Here is a 22,834-nt window from a genome sequence, read left to right on the forward strand (position 1 = left end):
ATACAAAGAGGAAGAGATGAAGAGATACGAAGGGAAAATGAGAGTAGAGATATGAAAAGAAAAGAGGAAGAAAGGATAAGAGAGGAAGCAAGGAAGCAAAGAGAATTTGATGATGAACTCTAACAAAAGAGAAGGCAGAGACCATGTGACATTTATCGTATGAAATAGGAAGTCATGGATCCTAATCCAGTAGTTGCATGGGAGGATTTAGAAGAGTTCTTCCCAGCACAAGAGCCAATACCATGTCTGTCTAGAGCAAATCTAGAGGATGAGTTTGATTCTACAAGTTTTGGGGATGCAATCGATAAAGTCTATCATGATATGAGGACTAAAAGGGAAGTGAAAGGAAAGGGTAGAAATGATCGACTAGAGAGTACACAGTTGTTTGATAAAGAGGAAGGCTCATGTAGTTTGGAGCCCAAGGAGTTTTGTCTTTAGATAGACTGACTCTGAATAGAGATGAAGAGGAGAGAAGTCATACAAGTTGAGGACAGGATATGTCAGACGAAGACAGAGGAACCTTCCATGGGGAGTAGGGAGATAACGCATGTGGCCCTGAAGGATGTTTTTTAATAGATAAGGAAGTAAGATGGTCGGATCTATACCTACCCAAATCTCAGGTGTCCGGATCATTGACGCACCTAGATCCACCTGGAGGGTGATCCCATGGTGAGAGGGGGGATTCACCACCTTATGTGAGCAGGTTAAGGTTGCTGCCAGGAAGACGTCAATGCAGAAATATTGTCCCTGCTGAGGATAGACAGACGATGGGGGATGGATGTGAGTTTGGCATTTTACAGTTTCCCTTGTTGGAGAAAGGAGAACCGAGGCCACAGTATATACCTTGGCCAGAGATGGACAAGGATAATTTAAGGTGTAAACTTCTGAGTTTAACTTCCGGCGCTGGGAAATGGATACATGAATTAGAGAAAATGACAGGAGGAAACATGTTAACTATAGGGGGCATTAAAGGTCTCCTTATTGCTATCCTTGAGGAAAGGGCTGATGACGTTTGTTCAAGAGCAGGGTATTCTAGTGTTACCACAGTAAAAACTGCTCATGATGGGGCACAATTCAACAACTGTATGGCGGCAGTCTAGAAATCGCTTAGAGTGCTTTATCCGGACACATCATATATGGGAGCTATAATGGCAAAAATGATGCAGGAAGGAGAGGATCTTCTTGTTGACATTTAGAATTTCCAAGAGCAGTGGGCTTTGGAGACACGTGAGGCTTGGGGGAAATCAATACCTGTATTCTATCATATAGTGCCAGGGGCTGCAGAGGCAGTGCAAAAGCAGCTCAAGAAATTGGTCGGCCTGGAAGCGGAGCCATGGTCAGAAATACAGCTGACCATTGCGCATTATTGCAGATTTTTGCAAGAGAAGAATTGAAAGAAAAACGATATTAGGAAAGGTGAAGAGGCAAAGTTAGTGCAGAAAAAACTATCCAAGTATGTCATTGAAGGGGCAATGCTGACTAGCTGAGACGGATCGGGTTCACAGTAAGCAGCAAACATGCCACAGGTGAATAACCAAAGGCAGTTCGATCAAAGTAATAATGGATTTGCACCACAGGGAAGGGCAGGCTGTTGAGGTAGGGGCTTCCAGAATAATCAGGGAAACTTCTAGAATAATCAAAGTGGGTTTCAAAACATGCAGAACGATAGTCAAGGCATGCAGGAATGGAAAATTCAGAGACCTCCTCCTATATGTTGGACATGTGGTATGTAAGGGCACTTCGCTCCCACATGTAGAAGTCAAGGATTCGTGCAGAATGGACAATTTTCAGGAGGGGGGACTACAAACCCGCCTGCATATTCGCAGCAGAATGGAGATAAGTTTGCTCAGAATCAGACAGTGCAGCAAACACAAGTGCCGAGAATGCAGCAGGATTTACAAACACAGTTGATAACAATGAATCCACCACAAGGACAGTCACAGCAGTCACCCATGCAGATACAGCAAAACACAAGCACGGGTCAGTTAATGACTCCGAGAATAGGGGGTGTCACTGATGATGGAGGGAATCGTTTCGCAGGTACAGGGATGAGAATGTACCCACAATAGGACAGCTCACTGGGAGACTTGATGTGTTTGATACTATCAGTGACACCCAATCCTAAAGTGGAACCGAGGGTTGACATCAATATAGGAGGCAAATCCTATTCATTTTTTGCAGACACGGGTGCAACACGGTCATCTATACAAGAGGGAACATTTGCGATGCCTGGAAATGCCAAGAATACTCAAGGTTTCACAGGAGCTACAAGTAGAGTTCCTTTCACTGAAAAATTGCCACTCTTTATAGGAGAGTGTGACATGTCTGTGCATTGTTATATTCAAGGCAGACACCTGTCAATATATTAGGATGAGATTTAATGACCAAGTTGAACATGACGATTTAATTCACTGATGCTGGCATAGTGTGCTTAACACCAGGAATGCATTATTTAAACATGAGTGAATTTATTATTGCATTTGCAGGGCAAGTGGCCATGCGAGGAGTACCGTTAGAACCAGAAGTTTTTCACTATGGGTTATGCATTCTATTAAAGTGGTTGCCTGGCTTAGTGGGCAGGACTATGAGTATACCTGATAAATTTTTATTTAGGCTAAAGATACCTATGGATGAAGAAGAAGGACAAGTCTTTCCTTTAGAGTTGCAAGCAGCCATAGTGCGAGGAGAAATGGCTTTGCTTGATGGGAATTACCATGAACGCAGACGATGGAGCACAGTGATTGCCATTGGGGAAAGTTTTAGATTAATTGACATCACTGATATGTTTGGAGATCACCCATCAGATGACGAAGTGATATTCGAGATGAGTATTACTTATCTGGTGAGAGCAATTAAACGTGAGGTTTCTCAGAAAATGATGTTAGCACAAAAACGCCCTGAGTATCTTGATGAAGACATAGTGAAAGTGCCAGTTTCATTATGGTCGACAGGCCCCTATGCGGAAGGCCTATTGAAGGGGGCTGGAGAAGTGAAGATCAAATTGAAACAAGGAGCAATTTTACCTTGAGCATGACAGTATCCTATGTCTCGAGAGGCAGATGAAGGTATTTTTAAGACAATATCTGCTATGATGGAACAAGGTATCTTAGTGACGTCAGATTCACTATCTAATACCGTGATTTATCCAATAGGGAAAGGGAGGTCAAGGCATTTAATTCAAGATTTACGACTGATTAACTGGATTGTAGGGGTCAAGTTCCCTCTAGTTCATGATCCTGCGACAATCTTATGTAATACCCTGTTGAAGCACAATATTTCACTGTCATTGACTTGAAAAATGTGTTTTTCTCAATCCCATTGCATAAAGACTCGCAAGATCTGACGTTATTTACATTCAGAAAAACTCGCCTGAAAAGTAATTGGTTGCCCCAGGGGTACTGTGAGTCTCCATAGTTTTTTAATCAGGTCCTACAGATGGACTTAAGCAATATTGATTTAAAAAAGTGTTGTATTGCAGTACGTGGATGACATATTAGTCTGTAGCACCTCAGAGGAAGTGTGCAGATATGATTCAGCTGAGCTAATGATTATTCTGGCAGAAAAAGGATATAAAGTAGGCAAAGAGAAATTGCAGTATTGTCAACAAGAAGTGTTGTACATAGGCCAGTTAATTTTGTATGAAGGAAAGAAGGTTACTCCTGAAAGGGCTGAGGCTATTTTGAAAACAGAAAAGCCACTCATGATAAAACACATGCAAAGAACTTTGGGGCATGTGAGAACATGGGTCTTTGATTACAATTCATACATAAGGCCCTTGGTGCAAGCTCTGAAGAAAGCTCAGACAACTCAGGAAAAAATTGTTTGGAATGAGGAAATCGAAGAAGGGTTTGATGAATTGAAAAAGGCAATTTGTACAGCTCCAGTTTTAAGGATTCCCAATTATGCTGAGGAATTTGTTTTGCTCTTGCACACTAATGGCACTGTTATGACAGCAGTCCTCACGCAGAGAACTACGTTAGAGTATAAGCCCCTTGCATATTACAGTGGGATTCTAGACCCAGTAATGAGGGGTCATTTTCCTTGCGAACAGTCTTTGGCAGCCACCGCGTTCACCATCGAGAAGGCTGCCAGCATAGTGTTGGGGTGTTCCATGAGGTTATTTGTTGAACATGCATTGTTTGCCATTTTGGAAAAACCTTAAGGCACGTTGACATCTCACAGTGATTTTGCCTATGGGGTAGTCATATTGAATCCAGCAATTAAAATAATCTGATGCAGAATAGTGAATCCTGCCACATTTGTAGCAGAACCTTTGGCAGAGTACGAGCATGCACAAAATTGCTCGAATTATGAGGAATTTTATGATGAACTCCCAAGGGTGAAGGAAAATGCGTTGGCAGCTGGACAGATTCTCTCTATTGACGTTTCTTCGAGAATCGATCAAAATGACGGACAGAGAAATACAGGTGGTGAAGCACGGCCAATGGGGAGTTTGAAGTACTGATAAGTGCACGACTACGTCTCACTTTTTCGGCACAGGCTGCAAAGTTAGTGGCGCTGTTTCTCACACACGAGAGACACACGAGAGACACACAGACCAGGAAGTAATGGGTTACAGTGACTCCGCCTATGTGACGTCAACAGTGCATTCAGGGCTAGCACGTTGAAAAAGGAGGGGCTAGCTCCGAGCGAACGGCACTTCAGTGCAGCACGCAGCCTTATTGGATAGACTCATTAAACCACTACAACTCCCAGTAGACATCGCAGTCATTATATGCGCAGCACACACTAAAAGGGCGGACTTTATCTCACGTGGAAATCAAGTAGCAGACGAGGAAGCAAAACGAATTGCATGTCCAGACGTTATTATGACATTTGACACGCCTAATGTGAATGAAAGCATGGTGGTGATGCTGAGTGTGTCTGATTGTTATAATAACTTGTCTAGGACTCATTTGGTAGAGATTCAAGGGGAAGCTCCTCAAGACGAAAAAGATTTGTGGTCGCAGAGAGGTTGTTCTTTAAACCCCTATGAAGAACTGTGGTGACAAGACAGCACTGGTAAACCGTTGATGCTTGTAGTCTTATTAAGGGTGGCTTTGGAACATCTACACTACCCTTCGCACTTTACTAGAGAGAGCCTCCCACAACAATTGCAGAGGAATGGTTTGTTCAAAATTTGATAGAACACATCGCATTTTATGTAGTAAATTGTATCATATGTCAAATGTTTACTTCTAGAACACACTGCACACAATTAGAGGAGTTATTCCAAGACCTAATGGTCCCTTTCAGCATGTGCATATTGACTATATCGACATGCTGCAAGTATGCAATGGATACAGATATATGATCGTAGTGGTATGTCCTTTCTCAAGGTGGATTGAAGCTGGACCGTGTACACACCCAGACTCCACCTGTGCAGCAACATTTTTAGTATGAGAAGTGTTTCCTAGATGGGGGATATGTGAAGTAATGAGATCAGATAATGGCCCTCATTTTATTAATGAAGTCTTTGAACAAATAAGCTTACTGCTTAGTATAAAGCACAAGTTTTCATGAGTGTATCACCTGCAGGTGAGCAGGATTTATGAGAGACTCAATGGCCTGCTTAAAGAAAGAATCGTCAAATTGAAGCTTACCTTGAAGAAAGGATGGTTGTATCACCTACCACTGGCATTGTATGTGTTGAGAAAACAACCAGGTTCAGACCACCATCTTACCCCCCATGAGATTGTGACAGGAAGGTGAATGAGGACACCTCTAACACCTCCGTCTAGAACTAGAAGTGATACCCAGTCAATTGCAAATTATTAGGGAAGGGGTTACGTGATTATCGTGCATGCATGACTTCAAGTATCTCTGTCATTTCAGATCAGCTCAGGCGAAAGTGGTGTGGGGCAGCACAGAACACAGAAGGAGATGCACCAACAACCGGAACTGAAAAACTATGTCTTCAAAACCTTTTCCCCAGCGATGCGGTCCTAATCCACAATTTCACTAGAAGGTGGCATGAGTCCTGTTTTAATGGCCCCTCTATAGTGGAAGACATGACGCCGACTGCAGTCAAGGTGCAAGGCAGATGCGCTTGCATATTTCTCGGAGATGTGAAAATCTATCCTGGAGAACCCCCTTCACCTCCACCGCCATCAGAAGCAAGCATCTGGGAAGCATGTTTAGACTAGGTCTATGAAGAGGAAGAAGGATGCAGAAGCTGTTCAATAAAGATAAAGAGTGCATTGGGCTGTGGCTTATTTTCAAGACACGCTTTTCAGTTGCTAAAAAAGTAGTTAAGGGAAGTTGTTTGTGCTTGAGCCACAGGAATTTGTTGACATTGGACTGAGGCATGCTTAAGCCTTGATTGGGAAGAAAAACAATACCAGATTTAGAGTTCCCTTTCGACGACTGGAAGAGGGAACAGTTCCCCGATTCCTTTCTTACTGAATTTCTTTTTGGAGGCACACATGATGGTGCCCAATGACAACGTTTCAGGATCGTTCTTACAGTTTTTTGTTTATTCTGCTGGCATACCCTGCGCTGGTGGGGAGAACTACTAGTGTTCATCTGTTCCTGCAAGATCCTAAGAATGGTCCAATCGTGAGGAGATTGCTCACAGCCATAATTGAACACATTCTTCAGCTTCCTGAATACAGTGGAGAAAACAAAAATGCCCCTATCAGCTGATAATGCACATAGACTAGTCAGCCTGGTGTTTTACTATATGATTGAGGAATGCCCACATCTTGTTGGGAGACAAACCGATGTCCGAACCTTCCTACGAGACCCAAGGAATAATGCAGCACTTAATGAAATACTGAGAGATATCATAACCCAGGCGAACCTGTACTTTGAGAGAACACTGAGAACTGAATGAGACTTTTGAGGGGAAAGATCCAAGGGTCTACTGGTTAAAGAACTTTGTTTCATGCTGAAGGAGAATCTTCATGTCTTCTGGTAAAAGGCCAATATGTGGTCTTCACTGGGAACCTTTGTTCATTGTCATATAGCTAGCTGAAGCTAAGCAGGGGACTTGTGGAGCTGATTTGGCAGCTTCCAGAAGTAGTGCATGATGTTGCCTTATAAAAGAGCAAGAATGGGCAGCATCAATAGCAACATCATCATGGCAGATCCTGAGAGACATCCACGATGTGAAAGAAGCTATTGTTGTAAATGGTCTTATTTATGTGTGTGATTTACACTTGCATTTTGTTCATAGTGATCCTGCTCTCACTTACAGTACACACTGCTTACTGTGTAGATCCAAATAGAATAAAGATTCCTGTGTATCCCCCTATGCGTGAGGAGGATACTGATGTGGCAACTACTAAGCAACCAAGGCCTTATGTAATCATCCCTATTCCAGTAGACAGTGTAAAATTACCTGGGTCTATGACAAATGTCACCATACATCTTTCTTTAGAAAAAAGTGTTGGAGAAATTGTTCTTGAGCACCAGAAACAGGCTCGAAAGGAGAGATAAGGGAAGAGATTGTCTAGGAGTGAACCTACAAAGGTAGAACATGTAAAAGCACCCAGTGCACTAATGAATGTTCCTATGATTGGTCCAGTAACGAGGAGTTATACTGACATGTTTCATGAGATAATTATAGAGGCTCATAAGACAAGAACAAGACCTAAGAGAAATTCTAGGGAGGATGATCATGAGCTAAATGATTATCTGTATAGTACATAGTACAGCGCATTTGGGGAATAACATTTAGTATCATCATATGAAGGAAGTGGGAAGAAGGACCTCAAAGAAGGAATGCTTTGTATGTGAACCCCTGCCTTATAGCATGGGGAAGTCCAAGATCTTCATAGCCATTGAAATAGATGTCCTGACTGCGCACTGCCTATCACACCTAGCATTCTGCTGCACAAGAGGCCAGTTCATGGGTCGAACAGCCTATCTCAAATGGGCAACTAAATGGACAGATCCCGATGAAAATGACTATGTGCAAGACACAAAGACAAGGCTAAGAGGTCGTACTAAGAATCATGTGATCCGATGCGAAAGGCCTGGGGTGAAAGGAGCTGAAATCAGATGAGAAGTAAATGAAAGACTTGAGAGTCCAGGAAAATCTGCAAAAGAAATTTGTAGATGCAAGAAAAGAGGCCAGATGCAGATTTGGGGATCAGTGTTATCACCAGATGGATGGGAGGAAGGAGTGGTTATCTGCAGAGCCTGGGAGGTCATTGGTTGTTATCAGCCAGACATTGACATTGTGCAAAATGGATGCAAGCCTGTTTGGCCAAGACTTGCTAAACTACTGACCTGGGTCAAAGATAGAGGAGGACCCTTGCAGATAGTACCTTTGGAGAGTGCAAAGTTGTGCTTCAGAAACAATTGTACAAGATAGATCGGAGAGAATCAGAAATGTGGTTGAATCTTTGATGCACCAGGAATCAACATTGTGACAGCAGTAATTATGGATCAATATTGGGCCTGTGGATCCAAAGCTTATATGAAGTTACTCAAGGATTGGGACAGAGTATGCTCACTGGTGAATGTTCATGTTCCAGCGTTAGTGATTCCTAAAAGTTATTTGAACCTAGACAGTTTCCCAAAAGCAGATGCTCACCTGAGGAAGAAGAGATCTGTGGAGCTGATTAATCAAATGAAGAGTGAGAACTATTTCTCAGCTAAATCAATAGAAGCTTATTAACACAGACTGATCAGTTAGACTTCCTCAGTATTAAGATTGATCTTCATGCCGAGAATTCTGGTTGGAGCAAATACCAAATTGCTGCAGTTTAACAGATAGAAATTGCTGCAGATGCTCACCACTACGATAATGGGATTCAATGCTATCAGGGAACAGATGAGAGCCATACGAATGACTCTTCAGAATAAATATCTACTGACATGATCACAGCTACCAATGGAGGTGTTTGTTCAACAATTAGAGAATCGTGTTGCACGTTCATACCTTCTCATGATGACAAGAATGGCACCTTGACAGAGGCCATAGAGATGCTAGCAAAGCTACATGTCAAGATGATAGATGAAGTAGAAGAAATTGCTGATGATAGCTGATTTGGATCACCATGTTCTTGGGTTCCGCAATGGATGGCAAAACTGTACACAATGCAAGAAAACTGTGAAGAAAGCCACAGGGATGCAAATCATGATCAATGTTGAGTGAAGATGGAAGGCCAGAGACTTGATAGACGAGGAAATCAGAGACTTTGTGAAGGCCAGTATCCATGCACCTGAGGGAACGAAGTTCCTGTATACAAAGAACCATAAGAAGTATGTGGGAAAGTGGACCTATTGCAGCCCAAGTGGACAGTGCATGCCCATGACTTGGAACAAGGATGAGCAGGTGAAATCAGCTGGATACCTGAAGGGGGTCATAAAGATAAGGATCCCAATGAAGCATTTCTTCAGACAAGGATGTCTAGACGTGAAGGATGATGAGAGAGCGGTCAATGAATCGCCCAGAAGGGGGAGTGTAGAGAAGGAGCTAAGTACCCCCACCTCAACCACCTCTCCCATATTGCCTATATGTTTGGACCCAGAGTGTGAGACACATGCAGTACCAGTGAAAATACTGATACCAAGGAGAATCCTGAAAGCAAGGTTCCCATTGAGAAAAAAATACCTGCATACAAGACAGTATGATGGCCATTTGAATGAAATCCTGGAAGAAGCAGAGCAAATGAATGGCAAAGAAGAAGGGTGGCATTGCACAGAGCTGAGCTGACATACATAGAAAAGATGCAGAGAGTAGAGAATGAAGACATTCTATGAGGCATCAAGAAAGTATCGAAGAAAACTGAAATTTTGGGATCAAGATGAAGGAACTTATGCTACAGATCTGATGACGATATCAAGTCATTTTACACGTGTACCCATGCAAAGAAACGCAAGCAGAGGAAGTATTCTTGAGGCTAGCTTTATAGTGAATAGATTGCGACATGTGCCAACATATACATATATTGGATTGAGTAAAGAATGGATGTTTGCACTACATAGTATAGAAGAGCTGGACTAAAAAAGTAGGCCTCTTTTTCAGTCCGTTGCAGTTAAAAACAAGTGAATTATGAAGTGAATCTTAGAAAGGCGATGCTGGATGAGCCAAGAAACCAAGGCCATATCAGGTTGGGGTGAGCAGACATTGGATACAAATCTTGTGAAAGAACAAAACTCATGTTCAGAAGACATGGACAAAAACAAGGAAGTCGTCAGAGGTCTATTAGAAAATAGTATTTTAAATGCACCAGAAGCTCAATTTTGTGATCTTCAGTCACGTGGAGGGATGAAGTTGGATGAACATGACGACCGCACATATGCATGAAGGCAGAGCGTGGATTCACTCCCCTGAATTCTCCAGAGCAAAGAACACTCCCAAGGACAAGTTCAAAGTCCTAATTGACATCAGACCACTGAGGTGATGAGAGATGATTATGCTAATTGGTGGGAAGCTATGGTTAAGTCTAGTGCACCAGCAGCTGGAAGCCCAGCCTGCGTGTTTCTAACATAGGTGGAAAAGTACTGACAGAGGTTAGAGTGCCAACCAATTGTAGGCGGCTGCGTGATTAAGGGTACTATAATTTGTGTAACCAATGGGACGTTGTTTATTTAGTGACGTTCATAGTGACCTGTTTAAGGGGAGGGCTTAGTTGCCCCACATGATGTTATGAAACCTAGCACTATCTCTCACTGTCTCAGACTAGTATAGAACGTATACTTAGATGTTCCCTTAGACCCAATCACTTTCTCCAATACGATTTTGTAGTTTGCCATGTAGGATGACGTTAGTAATACGTAGGTTGACATCATCAATGACAATTTTTTGCTATTAAAGATTTTCTTTTTTAGATGCATTGAGAGAACTTGTGCTGAGACGTCCGTTGATGTCCGTTGTACTCCCTGTTTTAGAAAATTGATATTAAAACAGTTATCTTTTTTCCAACTACCTCAGTCGTTTCAATTATAGATGTTTAAATAATTTCTGCATCCCCATCCATCTCAAAGTATTGCTACGTCATCTTAAAGAGCTGGAGTCCCCCAGTTCAAAACGAGCGTCAGCTGCTGAGTTTGCCTCCACATTCATCCCTCCTCCGTCACCTCCTCTTGACTCCCCCACTGAATCCGTCCTTGACAACCTTCATCTTGCTATCACTAACATGATATGATATAATATGATATGGCATTTGTAACGCGCCTATACACAAGTGTTTCAAGGCGCGACGAGGCAGGTAGGGGGGGAACAAGGGGAAGACAGACAACGATCCTACTAGGCCAGGTGTCATTCAGACCGCGCAAGTGGGGGGGTAGGGGGGAGGGAAAAGTGCAAGGGGAGGGGGGAAGTGCAATACAAGTAAGTAGAGTAAGTAAATAAATAGGGCCAGCTGGTGGCAAGTGCAAGGTAAGTGCAGACAAGTGCTGGGAAAGGGGGGGGTGTAGGGATACAGAGACAGTCCCTCAGTGCAGGGTTTGACAGGGAGGCAGTGCAAGAGGAGAGTGGCTGGGCCCAGGACCGAGGTCGGTGAGAGTGGCCCAGTTGCAGATTCGGTGCAGATTCAGTCGAGAATTTAGCAGGGGAGAGGGAGAGAGAAAGCAGAAGCAAAGAGGAAGGTTTTGAGGTGCTTCCGGAACCGGAGATGGTTCTCCTCAAGTTTCAGGGAGGCAGGAAGGCTGTTCCAGAGGGAGGCCCCTGCCACGGCGAGAGATCGACCCCCAACTCGTTGCTTCGAGAAGCGGCTGACCCTGAGGGAGTTGGAGATGGATGAGTGAAGGGCGCGGGAAGGAAGATATTTAGGAAGAGAGAGTTGAAGGTATTTAGGCCCCAGTCCCCAGAAGGCCTTGTGGAAAATGCAGAGGGTTTTGAACTTAATCCTCGTAGCCACTGGGAGCCAGTGTAGAGATTTCAGTCCTGGAGAGATACGGTCCCTGGGCTTGAGGCCAAGGACAAGTCTCGCAGTTCTGTTCTGGATGAGTTGCAGGGGGCGGAGAGTGGAGGCAGGCAGATTAAGACATGCTTAGCATTCTTGTCCCTGTCATGATGATCCACCTGAAACCTGCCTCCAAGCGTAACAGCTGGTTACTCCAATCTAGACGCTCTGAAACGCACGTGCAGAGTTGCCAAACGGAAGTGGCAGACCTCGAGGCTCATCCTCTGACAACTGGCCTGTCGCCTACTACAAAGGCGACACTGTCTCTCTATCTGCTCCAAAAAGAGGACCGACATCCAGGACCGTATGTGTGGATCCTCTAACAACTTGACTGAACGCCTTCGAAATCTGCAGGGAAATAGCCAATCATCTGCAGTCTCCACCTCGCCTCTTCCTTCGCAGGCCCTCTGTACTGCACTGGCCACCCATTTCTCCATTAAAACTTGGGACATTCTGACCTTTCTCTCTGCCGCCCCTTCCTTCATTCCTCCCCATGTCCCCCTGCCTCTCTTGACCTCTCCACTTCCCCCACTCACTCTCTCCTCCTTCTCACCTATCACTATGGATGAGATCTTGAAAGTTGTTAGCTCTATGAAGGTCTCATCCAAACTGGTTTCTCCCTGTTCTTAGAGAACCATTAAAGACAACATCTCCTCCCTCGCTTTGGCTCTTGCTGACTTCTGCAACCGCATATTAGCATCTGGTTCTTTCTCTGCCTATCTAAAGTACTCCCTTGTGCACCCCCTCCTAATAAAGCTTTCAGCCAACTCTTGTGTTCGGCCAACTATCACCCTAGCTCTACTACACCCTTCCTTGGGAACCTCCTGGAGAAGTTGGTCTTCCCCCAACTGGCCCAACACACCAAGCTCACTGGTTGCTTACATGACCATCAATCTGGATTCTGAGCATTCAGAGGCATGGAAACGGCTCTCCTGTTTATCTCTGAAGAACTGCTTGCAAATCTCGGCTCTAACTCTCCTGCTATTTTCATTCTCCTTGACCTCTCTTCGGCCTTTGACACAGTCAACCATGCTATCCCCATAAAGCCTCTCTAAGATACTGTTGATATCTAAGATCGGGCACTGAATTGGTTGACCTCCTTCACTGACCACCCTTCCCAGGTGCTCCTGGGCTTCTTCTCTTCCTCTACCACTCGCTCTACATGTGGTGTTCCCCATGGCCCTGCCCTTTAGGCTTGGATTTTCAACATCTACCTTGCACCTCTTGCTTACCTGATCTCTGCCTTCTCTCTTCATTTTCAGTGTTAGGAAGATGACACACATCTCTTCTTCAAGTTCCCCTATTCCTCCTCTATCATGACTGATTGACTGTCTGCTATTCGGTCTTGGTGCACCTCCCCTGATCTCTGTCTTATTGCCAGTAAGCCCAAGATCCTTCAAATAGGGATACCTGCTCTCCGTTTCCCTCCTGCACTCTGACCGTCCTCTATGGCTCACCTCCCTCTCCTTCCACTGAGGCCAGAACCCTTGGGGTCATCTTCCACACCTCTCTCTCCTTTACTCCTCACATCCTGGACCTTGCCAAGAAGTCCCACTTTCAAGTTCACCTCGATTCTCCCTTTCGTCAGCTTCCCCCAGAAGCTCAATGTCTCTGGAGCTCTGGTCCTCTCCAGGTTAGATTACTTTAACAGCTCTTCCTCAACCTGCCTCTTTCTTTGCTATGTCCCCTTCAACTAATCCAGAATAAGGCTGCTAGACTTATACTCAGCCTCAAGCCCTGGGAACATATCTATCCAGCTCTAAAATCTCTTTGCTGGCTCCCGGTTGCTGCAAGAATAAATGTCAAGACCCTTAGCAGCATCTTTTTTTTTTAATTTGTTTTGATCAATTAGACCTTTACAAAAAGAAGCAATTACTTAAAAATAAAAATTCATTTTCCAGTTTTTCTTTTAAAAACGCTTAATCAACAGGCCCAAAATGCAGCATCTTGTATTTTTTCCAACCCCTTTTGTCTTTCCAATAGCCACTTAGTGCGGGTTGCAGGGGGAATGTTCTCTCCCCTCCCACAGCTACCCCTCATTTTCTTCTGGGGAAGTGGTCACAGTCTGCCGCGTACCTTTAGAGGTCAGGTTGATCTTTTTTAGCACCTGACCCACTGCGATTGTTAAGGCAGTATTGTGACTTGAGGTCAAGAGGTTCCAAAAATGTTCTGAGAGCAAGTACTCCATTTTGTTTACGAATTTTGAAAAGTACATTACTCTTATGTCCCAGGTCCCTTTACATTCTTGAAGAAGATGCTGCAGATTTTGTTTATCCGGATCTACACAAATATTTGACCTTGCCCTCTCACATTCAATATTTCGCCTGTATGTATTAAATTTAGCCGTGCTCGAAGAAGAAACGTTTCTTGAATCACTGTCTTGGTGCTTTGTAGATATTTAGGTACTTCACCTAATTTTTTGTCTACGATTGGGAAGCTGTTCTTTGTTTTTATGAGTCGTATTTCCAGCCCTTTTTTATCCAATCCAGCATCCACAAGGCTGTCTGGGGCCTGGGACCATGCTACCTGCAACTCATTCATACTAAATACTCTCCTTCCAGATCCCTTCGATCTTCTATCTCCATACCTCTGCTGATCAAACATATCTCCAAGTAGCGGGCTGGGGCAGATCTCTCTCCTCAGCACTCTCCCTCCTATTGAACGGTCCCTCTCTCTCTCTCTCCGCCCTGAACCGGACCACCTCAAGTTCCGCAAATAACTCCTCTGTCACTGAGATTGGCAGTCCAGTCACTCAAGAGTCCAATAAGGTCCTGGCCTTCTGCCCAATCACCAACAGCAGCCCCCCACTGCACTGCCTTCTGTTCCATCACTCTGCATTAGGGTAGCTCTTCCCAGTCGCCACCAGCAACCCTCCCAGCACTGCCCTTGTGCCCACACGTGCCTTGGGTGGATTGTCTGTACCCTGCACTTATCTGCTGGGCAGTGGACTTCCCTCTTCACTCTGGGTGTCTCCGCTCATGCACTTACCTGTTGCCCCCCATCAACAGGCATCTCTTTCGCTCCCCCCTGAGGGACCCTAATAGCACATACCCCCTGCCCCCTTTTTATCTGTCACTGCACTTGAACGTTCTGAATGTCAGAAGGCCTAGTAGTACCACTGTTTGCCTTATTATTTATTCATTGCTTTTTCCACTGTTTATTTATTCCCTTGTTCCCTTCCCCTTTTGCCTTATGATATGGTATGATAGGATGGGAGCCACTGCAGGTGTGCAACTGGGAGGATAGGAACTTGGACCCGTGGTTCAGAGGGTGGCCAGGTAAACGGTGCAGTATCACATAGTTGATCAGCAGGGAAGAGGAAGAGAGAAGGCAGAAGCAAAAAGGAAGGTCTTGAGCTGCTCCCGGAACCAGAGGTGGTTCTACTCAAGTTTCAGAGAGGCAGGGAAGCTGTTCCAGAAGGAGGTGACAGCAGAGGAGAGGGATCTGTCTCTGTCTCATTTCTTGGAAAAATTCCTGATCCTCAAGGAGTTGGAGGTGGAGAAGCGAAGGCTCGAGTGGGAAGATACTTCAGAAGAGAAAGATGGAGATATTTTGGTCCCAAGCACCAGAAGGCCTTGTGGACAATGCAAAGGGTCTTGAATGTGATCCTTGCAGCCACTGGGAGCCAATGGAGAAATTTCAGTGCTAGAGAGATACAATCCCTGGGCTTGAGGCCAAGGACAAGTCTCGCAGTCCTGTTCTGGATGAGTCGCAGAGGGCAGAGAGTAGAGGTAGGCAGATTTAAAAGGAAGCTATTACAATAGTTAAGCCTAGAGAGAACCAGGGCGCTAGAGATAGTGAGCTTCTGGGGGAAGGAGAGGAGAGGAGAGGGAGAATACCCCTGAAGAGGTGCAGTTGGTAGTTTGACTTCTTAGAGACATTGAAAATGTGAGGGGAGAAGGAGGGAGTGGAGTTGAAGATAACCCCAAGGTTCTCAGCCTCACAGGTGGGAGCAGGGGGAGGGCCAAGGGTGGCCGGCCAGAGAGGGAAATCAGGGTGCTGGTGTGCCAATGAGGAAGATCTCTGTGCTGGCATTCAGGCTGAAGTCATTGGCAGTGCACAACTCTTGGATTATAGAGAGACAATGCGGGATGAGAGAGGGAGAAGAGGCAGGAATGGGGAGCCTGAAAGCGAGCTGGGTGTCATCCGCATAGCATTGGAAGTTGCTGAAGAGAGTAGCAATGTGGTGAGCGAGAATTGCCAGGTATTGATTGAACAACCAGGGAGAAAGGTTAGACCACTGGTGAACACTGCAGGTGGAGACAGAGCTAGAGGAGAGGAAGGACCCAAGTTGGACCTTAGAGGGTCAATCAGAGAGGAAAGAGGTTAACCAGGCCAGAGCCTGATCAGTGATACCCAGATTATCATGCAGCCGGTTGAGCAGGATGGCATGGTTAACCGTGTCAAAGGCAGAGGAGAGATTGAGTAGGATGAGGTCTGAGGGGAGATTAGAGTCCAGGTTGGAGAGGAAGTCTTCACAGATGTTCAGGAGAGCAGTTTCTGTGCTTCTGGCTGCTCTGAAACCAGATTGATGCACATGGAGACTGCCAAAAGATTTGGTGTGAAGATTAAGCTGGGAGATGACCAGCTATTCCAGTAGTTTGCCCAGGAAAGGAGTGATAGAGATTGGGCGATAATTAGCCGGAAGGGAGGGACTGCCGAGTGCTTCTTGAGAAGAGGGTTCACAAGAGAGTGTTTCAGGGGGGAGGGGAAGGTGCCGGAGGCGAAGGAGTGGTTGCAGAAGTCAGCCACGGCAGGGGTGAGTGTGTCAATGTGGTACTTGATGGTTTTGGAAGAACAGGGAAAAACCTGTTTGGATGAGGTTTTCATAGATCGGATTTATCTAGATACCTCATCAGGGGAGATGAGAGAAAAGGCAGAGAAGGCAATGGGGTGGGTGCAGTTGGCCTGGAGGGAGATGAGAGCATGGGGAGAAGATCAAGAGATTTAGAAAGGGTGGACAGGATGTCCTGAGTTTTAGAGATGAAATGGGAAGCCAGGGCCATGTAGAGGTCCTGGGAGGGGACAAGAGAGGTAGAGACTGCAACAGGATTGGACAGCTCCTTGTAGATTTTAAAGAGTTTGGCTGAGTTGTTAGATGCCGCAGAAACGTGGGCTTGGATGAGAGCTCTCTTTTTGGTGAGGACAGAGAGTCGGTACTGCCTTTGAAGCAGGCGGCAGGCCAGTTTGTCAGAGGGTACACAAGATGTCAACCATTTCCTCTCAGCCACCATACATTTGCGTTTAAGGGTGACAAGGTCAAGGTCATACCACGAATTGCACTTGATTTTTGGCTTCATTTGGATCCTCATAAAAAGGGCAAGTAAATTGAGAGTATTATAGATAGTAGTGGAGCATGGGCAGGGCTGTGTCAGACAGAGGTGCAGGAGGGGGAGAGAAGGATGCAGCGAATACCTCAACTGGCCCAGGCTTCAATGGTCGAATGACTGAGAATGTGGGTGGCAGTGTGGGGGTAGCCTTTGCCTGAGTGGTAGAGAGATATGAGAGGAGAGGAGAGGAGACAGTGGTCACTCCAGGAGAGAGGAGTGTTGAGAGAGAGAGGGGTGGTCTGATGAGATCCTAACATCAACAGTGTGCCCTGCAGAGTGAGTCGGGCCAGAAGGAAGAAGTCTCAAAGGAGGAGGAGTTTAGAGGTAGAGGTCAAAAGAGAGGCGGTGAAGTCAGCCCAGAAAGTCTTCATTGTAGTCGCACATGAACTCTTATTGACATTTTTTCTCGGCAAACACCTTTGGTTGCCATTTTTCTGTATGCCAAATTACATACCATATCTACATTTGTTGCTAGCCACTTGAGTTCTAATAAACAATATTAGTTATTTGTATAATACATGGGTGTTCTATTTTTCCAAAGGCATAAAAGAGATTCTGCCTTGAGCAATGTTTCATGAATTGGTTTGTACTGAGCATAGGATTTCTGTTGGTACATGTATGAGTTTTTCTCTGCACAGGAGTACTTTTGCTAGGTTCTGTTGTATTTCATGACGATTCAGAAAGGTGTATATTTTTTAGAACCAAATATAAAACATGTGCTTATCTAGATAATATTTTTCATAAAAGTGCTGTAAAATGCACCTTTTATGCTGATTTGCAAAACTTTACAGTTGTCCGGGAGGGGGAAAATTCCCTTCCACACTCCTTATAGAAACGAGTGCACACCAACTACACATGCTCACGAAGTGGCTTGCCTCGTTAGTCACTAGCACCCATGGAAAATAATGTGCAGATGCAGCAAAACATTTCTGCAGAGAAAAATCATTAGAGGCGCTATTGATTGGCATACGGCTGTTCCTTCAGGTTGGCAATTACAGTCTTTCAGAATTATGGAACACAGGTTTGTATCCTCCCTGGAGTAAATGGTACAGACCTTCGTCTGTCTACCCAAGATGTAGTTAGGTTTAGTAGGAGGCCCCTTGCGGGGGATAATGTATTGCTCATGGTGGTACTGGGATACTTGCCAAGTGGTAATCACCCACTAACCCGAGAGACCCGAGCAAAATGAGGACATTCACCAAAGGCTAAGGGTCATCACAGACCGGCATTGCTCTCCCATGCATTACTAATGTCACCATTAGCGCCCTGGTGTAAATCTAGCGTGCCATTGGTTTCTTTTCACAGGAAAACAGCTTTGTGTGATTCAGGAACAGCAAAATACATTAAATTAAGATGTCCTGCAAGTAAAAAGAATAGGAGCTCAACCATGAAGGCACTTTTCTATTTCCCTGGCAGCAAGCGCTGCATTCTGAGGTCAGGGCATGGAAGACTGGAGCGATCAGTGACTGGATGCTATTACAGACCCAGTGGCATCGGACCCTATCCATTGGGATTGTGGCTCTTTACTGGCATCCATGCTCTAACTAAGCTGTTCCTTATTAGATTGAATTATCATGTAAGTCAAATATTTGTTGCGACTGACAATGCAAACCTGGGTTAGAGTTTGCGATACAGGGACTGATGGGCAGACATCGCTGTTAATCTGTGTGGTTTACATCTTTGCGATTCTGTGTATGGCTTACGTACAGACACTTTTTGATGGAGACTGAGCATGGTATGTCTTCTTGCTGTTTCTCCCCAGGTCAATAACTTGGCTGTGGTTTTACCATACACTAAGTCGGATGGCGTATCAGTGAGAGCGGTAGTGGATGGCTTAGTCCTTGAAAGAGGGTCCAATCTGAGAATAACAGTCAGTCTTGGAGGAACTGTGACCATTGGAGTAAGCCCTGCCTTGAGTGTGTGTGGGCTCTGCAGCGGATCTACCAACATAATTATATCTGTGGACCAAGTGGGTAAGGGAAATCTCCTTTGTATAAACTATGTATAGATGAGACAGATAAAGGGCCACATTACACGGACGGCGGTAACCATGGTGCTATTAGCACCATGGTTGCCTCCGGTATGTTACCGAGTCCACCATGGTGATGGCGAAATTACCGCCCTATTCCAAGGTGTGTGGGGGCGGTAATTCCCCATTCACCATGGCACTTCCCCATTCCCATTTTTGCCCCCATAGGGCTCAAAGGGAATGGGGAAGGCGGTAATTACGGTACCACAAATTGCAGTACTGTAACTACCTCCAAGGTCCCTTTGCGGGTCCCGTCCTTAACGACTGGTAAACCCAGCCGTTAAGGTAGGATCCCACAAAGGGACCTCGTAGTAAGGCGGTAAGGGTTTATCGGCACTGGTACCCTTACCGGTACTGGAAAACTCTTACCTGTATCCGTGTAATGAGGCCCAAAGTTTTCATGTATCCCTATTTTCCTTTGTCTGTTCAACATGCATGCCCAATGTCCTCCCGGAATCCTCTGCTTCCCCAGCAATTCCTTTGCGACATGCTTGGCTGTATCTCTTGTTATTTTCATTTAATTTAATTTGATTTAATTTAATTGGGCTTGATTTCAGATAAATCATCCACTAAAGCAGTCATACTAAACTGTGCAAATCCCACCATAATATCTTAAAAAGACTAAAATAACAATAACAATAACAATAACACTAACATGCATAAAACAGAATTACACATAAGACAATCAACAATATAAGATCCTTAATTTCAACAATAAATTAAGCACCCTGTAATCCTCCATCCTGTTGATGACGCTTCAAATGCATTGTCCAATCATTTGGTTCCGCCATGCCAGTGCTTTTCTGAAATAACATGTGAATGCTCAAGTCATCCCAGGCAGGGAGGCCCAAAATAAATAAGTAAATGCTGGCCAACAGATCCTAGATATTGAATTGGTATTAAAAATGGTTGCCTTAAATCATAATATGATGGGCAAAAGGACGAGGTCATGAACAGAGCTTTCTGGAATACACGGGCAAAAGGGGCAACAGATTGAAGCCAAACTCTCGGCTGTCAGCCATATCTCTGTCCCATTATTTCAACATATGGAACCTAAGTCAGATTGGGGCTCATTAGGAGTATGGAAGTAAAGCAACAACGGCGCTGGTATCGCTTCCGGCACTGTTGCTACTGTACCGCCATTCTAGGACTTCTGCTCGCGGGTACTCTGGCAGCCACATGGTCTGAGCAGGTGGCCGTACCGGCATCCGCGAGCAGAACATGATGGTAGCAACGGTACCGTTATAAACGGTACCGCTGCTACCATCCTCCCCATTCCCATTGAGCCCTACGGGGGCTCAAAATGGAAATGGGGATGTACCGGCTCCGGCACCCACGCAAGGGGAATTACTGGGTCCGCCGAGGTCGGAATGGCCTGGTGATTCTGCTTTCGTGGGTGCTGGAGCCGGATGCGAGTTTGGGGGTAGTATTGCCGGTAAAACCGACAAGGCTACCTCCAACCTCGTAATGAGGCCCATTGTCAGCCACCTATCTCTCATTTAGGGTTCGATGTCAAGTACTGCTGTATCACCACTGCCATTGCCCGATGAGTTGGTTTTACCATATTCCTTTACACTCTAAGCTCACTATTGTTAGAATCAAATAGAGCAATTCTTCTATGCAGAGGTAATAGCAGATCATTGAATTTGGTGATGCCAACATGTGCTAGTGCGTTGTTATGATATATGACATGTTCATAAATCTTAGCCATTATATTGATGATGGGAAATCGCTTTTCAGCAGGTAATGATCTAAACGGTGCAGCATCCCACACATCAGTGTCTCTACATGGTGCTTATTAGTGAGATCTGCTGTGAATCTCGTTCCCAGGTAAACGAGCGAGTTAACCGCACCAATTTACATTCCTGTAGAGAAAAAAATATCTCACCCATTTAGTGCGTATTAATGTGAAAATCACTATAGAATTCTTTGAACATCCATAGTTAGCCCTAGGTTATTCTTACCGATAGTGCATTTAAGTGCCAAGGAAGAGTATGCTTGTGCTTTTTGCATAGACTTGCATAATAGCCTGGCAGTTAAGGAGTTAAATAATACTTTGGTGTTATTGCCATGAGCACACTGACACCATGATAGGATCACATTGGAATATTTCTACCTGATTCATGTGGGGGTATCAGTGGGACAGTTAAGCAATTCGTTATATGAGTTTGTGAGCATGTTACAAATGAAGGTACAAGAGCACAAGCCTTGTCGGACATCTTTTGTGACAGACATTGGTGATTTTACCACACTCGTCCTGCTGTGACGAATAACGGCCACATTGTCCACATGCAGCACCACAAGCAACCGCAGGTGGCCTGCCAAAAGCCCCAGATATCTTAAGGCGAGCCAGCGTCTGCACTGGTCCACAGAATCAAACGCCTCGGCCAGGTCCATACACGCCACATATAAGTTTTCTTTCCGATGCTGGAAGGATCTGGTGTTAGTCCAATACACAGTCACCACCTGGTCTGATGTTTGCAAGCTGCCCACAGACACCAATTGTATGGGAGCGAGAATGTAATCCTCCGAAACCCAAGATTGTTATCGGTCCAGTACTATTTTCCCCAAAAAAATCGTAAAGTATAATCCAAAAGACATATAGGCCTGTCATGAATAGGGTTCACGTTGTTTTTAGTAAATAGGGCAGATTATAGCTAAATTCAAGTTCTCCACATTGAAGCTGATTAGGTGAGTCTGTTCATCACTTCGTTTTTTTAATGTTATTAATTGAAGCATGTATTGGAACTGATAACCATGAAGGATCACAAACTCACCAACCGACCCCAAATAAACAGGATCTATGAAGATGCAACAACACTCATTCTTTCTGTCCCGATTTTCCCAATGTGTGTTCTGATTTCCTTTCTTCGTTTATGCAATATTTTTGGTGGGGATAATATGTAGGGATACCAGAAAAAGAGGCCGATTTAAGATCATGATTGGACATGCTTCTGATTTGCAAATCTACCACCGCCATATCTTCCCAAGCTCTGTCAACCAACTAGAGGAGGCCATCACACATAACGGCTCCATTCATTTTCTGGGGGTGTTCATTGTTTTCGAAGGCAGGGGGGAGGGAGGGGTTGTGGTTTAACTGGATTTACATTTCTGGATCCCGCTGACGGCGTTTACTCTATTTGCGCAGCAGAACGCAAATAGAGAAGAATAGAGAGGCTTCCGCCGCCTCTTTACACTGCTCATTTGCACTCCACACTGCAAATAACGGCCGGAGGGGACCTGTTTGCACATAAGTGCAAACATAAGCTGTACCCTCTGGGCAATTTACGTTTAGATGGAAAATTAGCTCTATTGTAAAAAAAAACTTTTTGTACTGAAAAATCTGTTTAAACTGGTTTATTTTAACAAGCAACCTATTCTCACTGTGCAACTCTGTAAACCTGTTTATTTTAACAAGCAATGCTATTTGGAAAAATAGAACTCAGATGGCACACGTCAAATGCGAGTTGTGCTTCTGCTAGTGGAATCAACAGTACCCTAGAGGGGTATCAGGTAATAATATCCCCATATATATGGCCGCCATATTTAATGTTGCCGGGAAAAGTTTGTGGCAACATTATATAGGTGACCATATATATATAGGGACAGGGGAG

The sequence above is a fragment of the Ambystoma mexicanum genome, chromosome 1p (assembly GCF_040938575.1).
Source record: "Ambystoma mexicanum isolate Mex_15411 chromosome 1p, UKY_AmexF1_1, whole genome shotgun sequence".
NCBI classification, from domain to species: Eukaryota; Metazoa; Chordata; class Amphibia; order Caudata; family Ambystomatidae; genus Ambystoma; species Ambystoma mexicanum.